This window comes from Lethenteron reissneri, chromosome 27 (assembly GCF_015708825.2).
Source record: "Lethenteron reissneri isolate LAM-NWPU_2019-01 chromosome 27, ASM1570882v1, whole genome shotgun sequence".
NCBI classification, from domain to species: Eukaryota; Metazoa; Chordata; class Hyperoartia; order Petromyzontiformes; family Petromyzontidae; genus Lethenteron; species Lethenteron reissneri.
In genome coordinates, this window is record NC_083805.1 from 14,108,259 (window position 1) to 14,121,557 (window position 13,299).

The 13,299-nt window shown below is 49.5% G+C and overlaps 1 protein-coding gene across 1 annotated transcript in view; it reads left to right on the plus strand.

The window, feature by feature from the left end:
• CASZ1 (castor zinc finger 1) overlaps positions 1-13,299 on the plus strand; it is a 135,145-nt gene that overhangs the window by 69,644 nt on the left and 52,202 nt on the right. Inside the window, exon 3 of the mRNA XM_061561218.1 lies at positions 9,345-9,390. The gene's annotated coding sequence lies outside the window, so the exon portion shown is untranslated. The remainder of the gene's footprint in view (positions 1-9,344; positions 9,391-13,299) is intronic.

Below are 13,299 nucleotides of genomic sequence, written 5' to 3' on the forward strand. Positions count from 1 at the left end.
ACACACTCAACTCCACACGCGCACACTCAACTCCACACACCGCACACACTCAACTCCACACACCGCACACACTCAACTCCACACACCGCACACACTCAACTCCACACCGCACACACTCAACTCCACACACCGCACACACTCAACTCCACACACCGCACACACTCAACTCCACACGCGCACACACTCAACTCCACACACCGCACACACTCAACTCCACACCGCACACACTCAACTCCACACGCGCACACACTCAACTCCACACACCGCACACACTCAACTCCACACCACACACACTCAACTCCACACACCGCACACACTCAACTCCACACACCGCACACACTCAACTCCACACACCGCACACACTCAACTCCACACACCGCACACACTCAACTCCACACACCGCACACACTCAACTCCACACGCGCACACACTCAACTCCACACGCGCACACACTCAACTCCACACACCGCACACACTCAACTCCACACCGCACACACTCAACTCCACACACCGCACACACTCAACTCCACACACGGCGCGCACACTGTCACACGGCACACACCCCCCCCCATCCGCACGCTCCGCCCGTGGTGCGCCTGTCAAGGTCACACCCAAGAGGAAGCGAGCGGCTTGCCGGCCGGCCGGGCGGGCAGGGGGGGAGAGAGGCAGGGGGAGAGAGGCAGGGAGACAGGTGCTCCTGTTTGCGGCTGCTTCTTTCCCATAAAAGGCGCAAAAAAAGAGGGGGGAAAAAAAACGAACCGGCTGATATCCCAAAACAGCTGAGGTTTGGAGGCGCATGCGTGGACGCGCGCGCTGACGCACTCGCACACGCACTGACACACACACGCACTGACACACACGCGCACTGACACACACGCGCACTGACACACACGCACTGACACACACACACGCACTGACACATACACACACGCACTGACACACACACACGCACTGGAACACACACGCACTGACACACGCACGCGCACTGACACACACACGCACTGACACGCACGCGCACTGACACACACACACGCACTGACACACACACGCACTGACACTCACGCATGCACTGACACATATACACTCACACACACGCACTGACACACGCACTGACACACACACACTCACACACGCACTGACACACACACACGCACTGACACACTCACACACGCACTGACACACACACGCACTGACACACTTGAAACACTGACACACACACACGCACTGACACACACACTCACACACGCACTGACACACTTGAAACACTGACACACACACACGCTCGCACGTGCTGCGTGTCGTAGCACAGATGCGCGCTCACATTTCACAGTTATATACCATAACTAACACCGCTACACACACGCATTCACGCACCCAGTAGCGCACAAAGACGAAGATCCCCCGTGTAGCCTTACACACACTGTTGGGGCAAGTGCTGTTAGCGAGCACGACACACGAGGGGGTGGGTGGCCAGCACCACGCCCGACCGCCTTTGTCTCCCCAGTGGCGATGTTTACACACCGCGCACCAGATACTCATTTGAGGCTGAGTCAATGTCCAGGACTGGTTCAGATAATCATCACGGCTGTTCGCCGCTAAACACAGCCGCTCAATATGTAACCATTCTGTGCACGCACGCACGTGCTCACGTATGCTGACTCGCCATACGCACACCAAGCACACACGAACTCTACCGATCGTATCCGTGGGGTGGTGTACACCATGTGCCCGCGTTCACACAGTTCGCTCGTAATGTCGCACACAAACTCCCCACCAACAAGTGAAACACAACAAAGACAAAGATCCCCTCTCATTGGCTTCCCCGAACTTTTGGGGCAAGTGCTGCTATGTGTATGTTAGCGAGCACCTACGAATGCCGGCACGGCACACGAGGGGGTGGGTGTACACATCACATGAGGTACTAATTTAGGCTGAGCTGACCTAGGGGAGGCCCAGGTCCAGTTCAGATAATTGTCACTGGTAGCGCAGCACGCTAACCGCTGCACCACCGCTCCCCGAGTAAACACACACACAAAACTGTAAACACAAGCACACGTATACTGCACACTCGAATCCATTCACTTTACAATCAAGCACACGTATACCACTTCTTCCCCAAAACAAACACACACAGATGATACAAACATCCATACCACGTGCAAAGATCCCAACACACATTGATCCCAGTCGATTGCCGTTGCGAGCGTACATCTCGACACACGTGTGCACCGTACGCGCAAGTACACTTCATGCGTACGCACTAACTGACGCTTGCACATGCTCACACGCTCGCCGTCTGACACACGCACATACACATTTGGGCCAAAAACAGCTGAGGTTAGGACACACACACACACGCGCACTCACACTCGCGGTGTCTATTCATAGATTGCTGTCACAGAACGGTTTTAATCACTGGAACATTTTTGTGAAGTTACAAAATTTGACACACACGCACTTACACGCGCGCACACACAGACGCATGCACACACACACACACACAAAGACAAAGATCACCCCATTTAGTCTTTTAGACTGGAACGCAAAGAACTGTTAGCAAGCGCCTACTCGGGTTGTTCGGAAACGATGGTTGAGCCAACACCACGACCGGCCGTCTTTGTCTCCCCTATGCTGACTTTTCTACGTCGTTCATACGCATGCTGTGTTCACACAAAGGCAATAGCCTTAAATGGACTGTTGGAGCAAATGCTGCGAGCGAGCACCTATGAAGGCCAACATTGGCACATGAATGGGTGGGTGGCCAACACCACGCCCGACCGAGTTGGTCTTCACAGGACTGATGTTTACACACTGCACCAGTTACTCATTTGAGGCTGAGTCGACCTCGGGGAGGCGCAGGACATGTTCAGAAATTCGTCACAAATGTTTAAGATAAGTGGAAATGGACCCAGGTCGCCAGGTTTTGAATGCAGCACACGAACCGCTGCACCAATCGCCAATCACACACACACCGACTGGCTGGCTGACTGCTCTCACATTTTCCTACATTTGAAAGGAAGTCACCTGATTGGTCAAGATCTACTTTGTTTCAGTTTTGGCGTTGTTGATTTCACGACACGACTTGTGACCGTCTTGCGATCGCGCGATTGGCAACGCCGCGTTGCTGAGACGAAGACGTTTCCATTCGGAACCAGTGCAGAGGTAGAGAGAGAGAGAGCAGCGAATCGCCTCGTGTCAGAGATCGGCTACAGAAGATGACGCCGCAGAGATTCCTTCTGGCTCCAGGAGCAAAACTTCTTCGGAAGTTGGTCCAATCCGTCTCTTACTCCACATCGAAGTCGCCGCCGCCTTTTATGCACCATCGACGAGAGGGGTGTGCGTCTCATTTCAAAATCAAAACGTTTGTTTCTCGGTGTTGGAAGAAACCAAAATGGGTGAATAGACATGTAACATGAGATGGGTTTTTTTTCTTTTTGTGCAGTCATTTTGTGACCAGGCTGAGACCACCAGCTCGCTACACTCTCGAACCCGGATTAATCATAGGGTGGCTGTAAACATGGATTTTAATTCGGAATCTCAGAGGTCTCCCACGAGGTATCAGTTCCCCTGAATGTGTTCCGTTCTCCGACTCCCGGCCACGCAAATGAGCACACTCGCGAACCCTACGTATCGGAGCTGTGGGCTGCAAATTTTGAAAACCATGTTTGTCACACCAAGACAAAAAATGGTTCCAAAAAAATTTATTTTCGAACATTTTTACAAAGCTGCAAGATTAGGCTTGAGAATCAGTAGGCGGTGGAAGGGTTCAAAGGTCAGCGGCCTTCCTCTTAGAACGTTTCTCGGCAGACAAGGACAGCGAGGTCATCGCTGGGACCTCCTGAGCAGTCAAAAAGCTAGGAATCTGAATTTCGATTTAAAGCTTTCGTGACTGCAGGGATTCATCCTCTTGGTTCTTTCGGTAAAGTCACGTAGAAGGGAAGTAATAAAATAATATGTTTTATTTTTATTATTTTATTACTTCCCTTCTACGTGACTTTACCGAAAGAACCAAGAGGATGAGCTAGGAATCTGGTTCGTGAACCGGCAGGAAGTAAAGGTCTCAGGGTTGGCCATCGATACGTCTGGAGATGAAATCACTCCGGTCGTTCGGATAAACGTTCCGAGTTCGATCGGTAGTCTTGTGGAAAGAACTTGCGATAACTGCTTTGGAAGTGGGGAGTAGGAGCTGAGCCATCAATGGGCCGTTTCGCGCATGTAAACCAAAACTCAAAATAAAATTAACACTGCTCAAAAAGGAAATGTACAAATATTAAATCGGTGATGTTGGACTTCTCCGCGATGAAGAAGGTCCATTTCTCCAAAAGCCGACGATTACATATTTTCAATCTGCACGGTTAGCAAGCCAGTATTCTGTGTAAAGTTTTTTGTTATTTAAATCCGAAATAAATCTGAGCCTCCTTTTAGTCAACTCAGCATCGGCAATGGGGAGACTGCCTGTTGTGGTGCTGACCACACCCAACCCGTCATGTGTCGTGAAACAGCTCGTCGGCACAGCAGCCGCTGTCGTGGCCTTTACGGATAAATGGGGGACTTCAGCCAAAACTCTTTCGTTTAGCCTCAGCAGAGGTGCTGGCCACCCACCCCCTCGTGTGCCGTGCCGGCCTTAATAGGTGCTCGCTAACAGCACTTGCACCAACAGTCCGTGTTAACACACACACACACAACAAAAAACAACACCACGGCGCTTGTGCCAGGCTAGGTGCACTTTGAGGCCACGTGAAGTGTCAAAGGCTCGCTGGAAGGAGGTCAAGGGAAAGACCCAATTGCCGTGGGTTCACCTGGCTGAGATTACTGGCAGATGCATCACCTGTGCTCTCCACTGTGCCGCATGCACACATGCGTGCACATGCACAAAGACAAACAAACACGGACACAAAAAAGTCAAAGATCCCATGTATAGTCTTAACAGACTGTTGGGTCAAGTGCTGTTAGCGAGCACCTATGAAGGCCGGCACGGCACACGAGGGGGTGGGTGGCCAACACCACGCCCGGCCACCTTTGTCTCCCTAGTGGCGATGTTTACACATCGCACCAGGTACTCATTTGAGGCTGAGTCGACCTAGGGGAAGCCCAGGACTGGTTTAGATAATCGTCACTGGTGATGGCCGTGAGCGGGTCGCCAGATTCGTAGCGCAGCGCGCTAACCACTACACTACCGCTCCCCACACATGCGCACATACACACGCATGCACACACCTTTAATTCGATTTAGCATTTTACAAAAATGCAACACTGCACACACACCCACGCTAACGCCCACATTTAGTAGAAGATCCGTGCTTACAACCAGAAATTCCAGTTCATAGTTACCACCTGTAATTTATTTTAATTAAACTACGGGTGGGTGTATTTTCTAGAATAAAACCCTGCAAAAAAAGACATTCCGTAATTTCTGAATTATTCAGCGACGTTTAGGAACGGAAGAGAGGCGACACCCGTGGGCAGGCTTCTTTTACAAGTTCCTGCAAAAAAATCGTTTATAAGCCACAACAGCTCGACAAAAATACCTTAAGTTCTTTTGTCAAGGCACAAACTCAAACAACTACAAAATTATTCTTGGTTCTTTCGGTAAAGTCACGTAGAAGGGAAATAATAAAATAATATAAATATTAATAAAATAATATAAATATGTTTTATATTTATATATGTTTTATATTTATATTATTTTATTATTTCCCTTCTACGTGACTTTACCGAAAGAACCAAGAATATGAATCCTTGCAGTCATGAAAGCTTTAAATCAAAACTACAAAAATGTGTTGTTTACATTCTATCCCAAATCGCATCACCGGTTGGTGGGGTGGTTGCAGAGGTGAGCGCACTGCACACTGAACCTTGGGACCCAGAATTCGATTCCAGGCCACGGCCAAAATCGTTGGCCAGTGATATCTGAACACTCCCCCCCACCACCACTTCACCAACCCGCGGAAAAGTATAGTAAAACAGAAAAAATTCACGAAACCTTCATCCATTAGTGGATTGGGAATGGCTGGAATACATCCCAATTGCCTTTTAGGGGTGTCCAGTCACGAGATGAAAGCTCTCCTTCCAGAACTCTCCATCATCCGATTCACAACGGCTCTGGCCAGTGACACGGCAGAACACATCAACAGGAGTGACTTCCGTAGGCCTCTTATGTAAAGGGCCACAAGGCTGCTTCTTTACGCATTGTGAACAGCGGTGCATCGCACGTCATTCAACCAAAGTGTTTGTCCTCAGAGCTTGATTAAGTATGGATTAACCAAAAAAGCGAATTCAATTGTGGGATTTTATTCGGTCATCGGTGACCGGGCTGAGACCGCTGAATTGCTGCACGTGAGCAACTTGTTTTAATCTCAGGTGACCAACACCTTCACGCGAACCTCGGGTCTCACCGTTGCTTGGCTCAGTCCTCTGACATGACCATCGTGAGTCTTAGCCACCCTGCCCGTAGCGATCCTGACACCGGCATTAGCCCTCTAAGGAGTGGTTTTCCATGATCCTCGTAACCAAAGTTTGAGCTCGAGTTTGGCGTTTTCACAGCACGTTTCCTCACATTTTCTTTGGTAAACTGACTGCTAATTCGCGCGGCAGCCCAAATAGTTTGGGGTGATTTTTCTTCTAATCCTGGCTTGAATGGCCTTTGTTAAAATTCAGGGCCCAGCACAAATACATCACCAAAAGTGTTACGATAAAAAAACAAATGTGTTGCCAGTGGCAGATATCTATGATTTAACGGTTAAAAAGTATATTTTCTCAACAACACGCAGTCTTGGCATTTTACTTTTGCGGTATTCCTTGAATAGAAATCGGCATGTCGTAGGAAACACCTCATTTGTTGGCCTGGTCGAATTGCCCTTCATCTCGGCTTCCGGGAGAAATCGGGCAAAACTTCAAGTCAAATAACGTGGCCTCAGGTTTGGCCGTCCCATACGCACGAGGTATATGACCCCTTAGGTCATCACAGTTGCTGGATCCCTGGCGTGACGCAAAAAGCGCGCCTCTCCAATTCCACACCCATCGCTGGAATTTTTTTTTTACATAAAAGCCGAAAAAATGTTAAGAAGTTGGACTGATTATATAATTGCCATCCCCCATACAAGACGTATAATGTACTTCTCCGTAGCTGCACATAGCCAACAGATTGATTGATATCCGCACCTCCGATTAGCATGGCTGGCTACGTACGGTGCAAAATAAGTTTGAAATACATACATACCGCAATACAGGCTTTTCCTGCAGGGACTTGCATTTGAGATGTTCACATGCGTTTGCCAACATCCACCACAATGGAGCGGTGGCACGCGAAAGCACGGAGCTACCCATTTACACCCTTCCTGCACTCCCCCCCCCCAAATGACGGCACGATAAATTAAACAGCTCGTCGGCGCAGCGACTGCAAAGCTTGGGAAAACTACACTGAGGGTACGGGATCTCGATAGTCCTGCTCTAAATACAGCTGCGGAAGCAAAAGCGTGGGGCGCGTTAAGATTCACGGCGGGATTTTGGCGAAGCGGGAGAACGCGCGTTGTTGCGAGCGAACGATCAAGTGCGTGTCCTCTTTGCATTGAGTTCTTAACTCGGTTTTGGTGACGTGTTCCTGGACGATTCACCGCAAAGCAGCACCGCGAATCAAAACTGTCGTGGCCGCCGCTAACCGGGTCGGATGCGATCGCCGTTTAGCGAACGCCGTTGCGGAGGAAATTTAAAGTTTGAGCAGCAAAAGAGATTGAGGCGGCCTCGGTGCTCGCTGGTTTTATAAACGGGGCCGCTGGGCAACCTGGGTTCGAGTCCTGGGCCCTGGGTGTCGTCTCTCAGGGTGATTTATAATGGCCACGACAGAGCGTTGAACCGGGTGTCAGAGCGTGCCAGTGAGATCCTGGGGCTGGTGGTGTCTTGTTCTAGCAGAGGCTTTACAATGGCCGTGTCAAGAGAAGTAGAGCCGTCACCACGGGAGAACCTGGGTTCGAATCCGGGCTCCAGGCGCCACCCGCGATTTAACCGGATCACCAGAGTAGCGGCGGGTTGACGGTCTCAGCTTCGGTCACCGGCGCCTGCACACAAATACCCCCCATTGTGTACGTGCAATGTGTTCTCTTCATTCGCCCAAGCCCAGCTCGGCTCCCAATTCTCTCTTTCTCTGCTTTGTTCCACGCCGATCGGGAACTTTTTTTTGCATCGCGCGAGTCAGCGTTTCGCTTATCTGCACGATTGCCGGGTTTTTGTTGTTTTTCCCCTCTCTGTGTGGTTCTCTCCCTCCCCGTATCGCTCCGTGCATCTCTCTCCCTCTCTGTGTGTCAGTGTGTGTGTGTCTCTGTCATTTTATGTTTCCGTGCATCTCGCTCCATCGCTCTCTCTCAATTATAACTGTCACCATTTCTCTCTCCTCTCGTCATCTCACTTCCTTAGTCGCTCTCCCTTCTCACTACATCTCTCTCTTTTTCTCCCATCACAGAACCTTATATTATCGTAATGCATAGTAAGTGCTGCAGGCCCACAGGTGTTGTGCGAACACGCGACGACTGTAGTAATACGTGCGGCCAGCCGTCGCTGTGTGTGTGTGTGTCGCTGTGGCCAAAGCCCTCGGGCTCCCCGGTCAGGATATCGCAAGTTCAATACAGGTCACTGACCCCTTCAAATCACCGCCATCGCCATCATCATCGCCATCATAGTCACCACCATCGTCATCATCATCCCTATCATCATCACCACCATCGTCATCCTCATCCCTATCATCACCACCATCGTCACCAACATCACCAACATCATCACCATCACCACCATCATCCCTATCATCATCGCCACCTTCGTTCCAATCACGATCGTCAACATCCCTATCATCGCCATGACCGCCATCATATCTACCGGATCGTTCAAGTTTTTGAAGTCAGCAGTGGTCCCAGTTGACGATCCGAGGGGCGTCCCCCCCCCGTCCCCCTTCCCTGGAGACCCCCGAAAATCGGTATTATTGGTACTTAATTGATATTCAGCAGAGACAATACGTGGAATGTGTTTTGTTTAAGTTGATGCTGCAGGGCCCTATTTTAAAGCTTGACATTTCAGGAACACCCGCCCTTCCTACCGTCCAGGGTGCATGTTTCCAGATCCGCCTCGGATTGGTCGTCCCATGGAGAGACTGGCCCCTGCCATGGAAATGTGACATTTCGACTGGCCCATGGCAGCCAAAGCATGCGAACGTCCACCTCCCCCCAACCCCGATTTGCTTGTTTGAACATGTAGACATTTAGACTTTTTTTGTATTTGATGTGATGAGTCACAGATGCCTCTTGAGATGTAATGGAGCACACAATCGCTGTGTGCGTGTGTGTCTTTGTGTTTTACAGGGCACCATGAGCCTGCCATCACACACGCGTGGAAGGACGGACTAAGGTGAGTCCCTGCCTCCCGTTTTGCTCTTGACACGGCCATCGTGAGCCGACACCGAAACACCCCCGGCCAACCCAATGCTGCTGAAATTGGGTCAATTTTGTTACCCGGGACCTCCTCAGATTCCAGGTTTGACTCCTAGTCAAGGTGCTCTCTCATGATGATTATTGTGACAGTCATGATGGGTTGATTATATTTGAGTGATGATTTCGATGGGGGTGATGATCGTTTGAATGAAGATGGGGTTGATGATGATGGAGTAAAGATCGTGGGGATGTTGATAGGGATCTTATCATTTGATTATGGCAGAGATGATGATGATGATGGGGGTGGTGATGGTGATGTTAATGGATGGATGTTGGAGTGCATGATGATCCCTCACCCATAACACCTGTTCGTGCACAAGTTTCCCTCGCTTTGTGCGATTTCGTGTTATAAGCGGCGAACCTATTTCTGCACAAAATTCGCCGCATGCGGTTTTAATTCGCTCGGATGCGGCTTTGCCGTCGGACGTGGGATAACATTGTGTGTGCACTGTGTGTGTACTGCGTGTACTCTATGCACTCTATGTGCTGTGTGTGTACTGTGATGTTTACTGTGTACTGCGTGTACTCTATGCACTCTATGTGCTGTGTGTGTACTGTGTATGTACTGTGTACTGCGTGTACTCTATGCACTCTGTGCTGTGTGTGTACTGTGTGTGTACGGTGTGTGTACTGTGTGTACTCTATGCACTCTATGTGCTGTGTGTGTACTGTGTGTGTACTGTGTGTGTACTGCGTGTACTCTGTGCTGTCTCCTGCGGTTTCGCTTTGTGTTTCTCATCGCTGTGTGTTCACACTCTCAATTTTAGCAGTACGTGTATATACATTGCGTTGCCTGTCTGTCGCTTGTATGTGTACCTAGCTGTGTGCGTCTGTACGTACACACGTGGTGTTCATGAAAGTGTAAATGCTCGTGGGGCTGTATGTTACACGTGTGTGTGTGTTTACCTGTGTGTGTACGCGCGTACACACCTGTTTGCACTCTTCGCTAAACTTGCGTGAAGTTTTTTTTGCCTCCCTCGTGAAATTATCCCCTTGTTTCGGGGAGAGACGCGCCCTCTGCTGGCGAATTCGTTCACTCAACACGCAATACGCGCGCGCGTCGATACCAATCCCCACTCTCTTATCGCCTGTATAACGTCATCTTGTTATTTTTGGGTGAGATGGTCGTGCAGTGCCTCTATACAATGTCAAGCCTTAACTATAACCCTCCCACCAACTGGGGACAGAGGCGATCAGATCGGGTTTGTGACGTCGCGGCCAACTGATTTGTTTAATCAACTTCCTCGTGGCTGACGCACACACGGTGGGGAAGCCGACCTCGCCCGGCAACCGGTCAATACATACCTTTGAATTAGAATAGTGTATTAATTATTTTATTATTTTATCAACGGTTGATTGCCAGGTTAATGATAATTGGTTTTTTACCCTTCTATCTGGCAACAAAACTGACACCTTTTTTTACAAGGAGTCATGTTTACATAGACCGCAATACCTGCAGTTATAATGCAAACAAAAAACATAACTCTGATAATGTGCACTGTCCTTGATGTTGATTGGTCCACACCCGAGACAGCTTTCCTTAGAGCCTAGTCTCACATGGGTTGGACCAGATGACACCAAAAGGCGCCTTTTATATTGGCAAATGAGGTTCCAATGGTGCCAGGTTAATGTTGATGGGGATTGGCCAGAGTCGTGCCATCTTCTGTGAATTGAACCTCAGCAGTCGTGGTGTCTCTTGGGTTTTCTCTTTCTTCGAACCAATATCAACAATCACATCGGAGGGCACATTACAACACACGGGTAACATCAGCATGTCGGGGGAGGGTTGGGGGGAGCTTTCTGGGTAGGCTTACCTCCTCGAACGGGAGCTGTTTACGACGGTGTACCAGGTTCACTTTCTGACCTGGCCATGAGATGGGGATTGGGGGAGGGTTAGAGGAAAATGAGAGACAAATGGGGGGAGGGATAGGGAATGGGGGAGGGGTGGCTCACGAAGATAACTCGCACCTCCGATTAGCACGGTTGGCTACGTTCGGTGCGAAAAAAGTTCACCATACATACGTACTGCCCATAGACTAACACTGCCCATAGACTAACACTGCCCATAGACTAACACTGCCCATAGACTAACACTACCCATAGACTCAACACTAACCATAGACTCAACACTGCCCGTAAACTCAACACTACCCATAGACTAACACTACCCATAGACTCCACACTGCCCATAGACTACCACTGCACGTAGACTCAACACTGCCCATAGACTAACACTGTCCATAAACTAACACTGCCCATAGACTAACACTGCCCATAAACTAACACTACACATAGACTCAACACTAACCATAGACTCAACACTGCCCATAGACTCAACGCTACCCATAGACTCAACGCTGCCCGTAGACTCAACGCTGCCCGTAGACTCAACGCTGCCCGTAGACTCAACACTGCCCATAGACTCAACACTGCTCATAGACTCAACACTGCCCATAGACTCAACACTACCCATAGACTCAACACTGCCCATAGACTCAACTCTACCCATAGACTCAACACTGCCCATAGACTCAACACTACCCATAGACTCAACGCTGCCCGTAGACTCAACGCTGCCCATAGACTCAACGCTGCCCGTAGACTCAACACTGCCCATAGACTCAACACTGCCCATAGACTCAACACTGCCCATAGACTCAACACTGCCCATAGACTCAACACTGTCCGTAGACTCAACACTACCCATAGACTCAACACTGCCCGTAGACTCAACACTGCACCATAGACTCAACACTGCACCATAGACTCAACACTGCCCATAGACTCAACACTGCCCATAGACTCAACACTGCACCATAGACTCAACACTGCCCATAAACTAACACTACACATAGATTCAACACTAACCATAGACTCAACACTGCCCATAGACTCAATACTGCCCATAGAGGCATAGACTAACACTGCCCATAGACTCAACACTGCCTGTAGACTCAACACTGCCCATAGACTCAACACTCCCCGTAGACTCAACACTGCACATAGACCCAACACTGCCCGTAGACTCAACACTGCCCGTAGACTCAACACTGCCCGTAGACTCAACACTGCCCGTAGACTCAACACTGCCCATAAACTCAACACTGCACATAGACTCAACACTGCCCGTAGACTCAACACTGCCCATAGACTCAACACTGCACATAGACTCAACACTGCACATAGACTCAACACTGCCCGTAGACTCAACACTGCCCGTAGACTTACATTGCCCATAGACTCAACACTGCCCGTAGACTCAACACTGCCCGTAGACTCAACACTGCCTTTAGACTCAACACTGCCCCATAGACTCAACACTGCCCGTAGACTCACATTGTCCATAGACTAAACGCTGCCCATAGACTCAACACTGCCCCATGGACTCAGCACTGCACCATAGACTCAACACTGCCCATAGACTCAACACTACACATAGACTCAACGCTACCCATAGACTCAACACTGTCCATAGACTCAACACTACCCGTAGACTCAACGCTGCCCGTAGACTCAACGCTGCCCATAGAAGTAATAAAATAATAAAAATAAAACATAATAAAATAATTTATTTTTATTATTTTATTACTTCCCTTCTACGTGACTTTACCGAAAGAACCAAGAATATGAATCCCTGCAGTCACGAAAGCTTTAAATCGAAATTTAAGCTGCCCATAGACTCAACGCTGCCCGTAGACTTAACACTGCCCATAGACTCAACACTGCCCATAGACTCAACACTACCCATAGACTCAACACTCCTCGTAGACTCAACACTACCCATAGACTCAACACTGCCCGTAGACTCAACACTGCACCATAGACT